Here is a 1,340-nt window from a genome sequence, read left to right on the forward strand (position 1 = left end):
CATGAGCGTCCCCTCAAATTCACAGCAGTGACCCCAAAAACCCCAAATTTCACCCCCAAAATAATTAGCGGCCTCTTAATTAAGAGAGGGGCTTTGTAATGAGGGATTTCCCTCAGTGGTGTGAATGAGAAGCTCTTCATTGTGAAATAAGGGTCCCATCTCCCAAGCCAGAGCTGGGGGAAAGAGATTAATTAATGAGGTTAATTAGTGACGCTAATTAATAATTAGTGACCTATTAATTGTCGTCCTGAGAAGAACTCCATCGTTTAGAGAACGGCTTCTTAATTAGCAATTTTCCTCTGCAATGTAAATGAGGAACTCGTCGCCGTCAGATGGGACGCAGATTCCCCTCCTCACCTGCTCCGGGGGAAAGAGAATGATTAATGAGATTAATTAACGTAATTAATAAATAGCAACTTCTTAATTCTCATCACTGTGACGATCCTGTCATTTAGAGAGCAGCTTCTTAATTAGTGATTTCCTTCAGCGATGTAAATGAGAAACTCATGGCTATGAGGTGGGATGCGGATCCCGTTTCTGGGGAGATTAATTAATGAAACTAATTAACGACTCTAATTAATAATTAGTGACCTCTTCATTGTCATCCTGAGAAGAACTCCCTCATTTAGACTTCTTAATTAGTGATTTCCCTTCGCTGTGTAAACAAGAAAATCTTCACTGTGAGATGCAACGTGGATCCCCTCTGCGCTGGGGGGAAGAGATTAATTAATAAGACTAATTAAGAACACTAATTAATAATTAGTGACCTCTTAATTGTCATCCTGAGAAGAACTCCATCACTGAGAGAACAACTTCTTAATTAGTGATTTCCTTTGGCCATGTTAATGAGAAACTCTTCATTGTGAGACTCTTCTCCTGCACCCACGATGAGGGAAAGAGATTGATTAATGAGCCTAATTAATGAGACTAATTAATGATTAGTGATAGTAATAAGTGTCAGCCTGAGAACTTCATCATTTAGATGACAACTTCTTAATTAATGATTTCCCTCGGCGACGTAAACGAGAAACTCTTCGTTACAAGGTGGGACGTGGATCCCATCTCCATCTGCACACGTGGGAAGGGATTAATTAATGAGACTGATTATTGAGAACGAATTAATGGCGCTAATTAACGACACCCACTAATGAGACTAATTAATAGGGATAATTAGCCACCTGCACACTTATTGGCACCAGGAGCTTCCCTCTGCCAATCTCTGGAGGCAGCGTTGCTGGCTGAGAGGACCTCACCCTAATTAATCACCCGACTAATGAACTAATTAACGATGATTTTCGTGTCGGCCGCGTTAATTGGGAGCGTGGCGGCGAGCTGAGGTC

This window comes from Meleagris gallopavo, unplaced genomic scaffold, assembly GCF_000146605.3.
Source record: "Meleagris gallopavo isolate NT-WF06-2002-E0010 breed Aviagen turkey brand Nicholas breeding stock unplaced genomic scaffold, Turkey_5.1 ChrUn_random_7180001874710, whole genome shotgun sequence".
Lineage (NCBI taxonomy): Eukaryota > Metazoa > Chordata > Aves > Galliformes > Phasianidae > Meleagris > Meleagris gallopavo.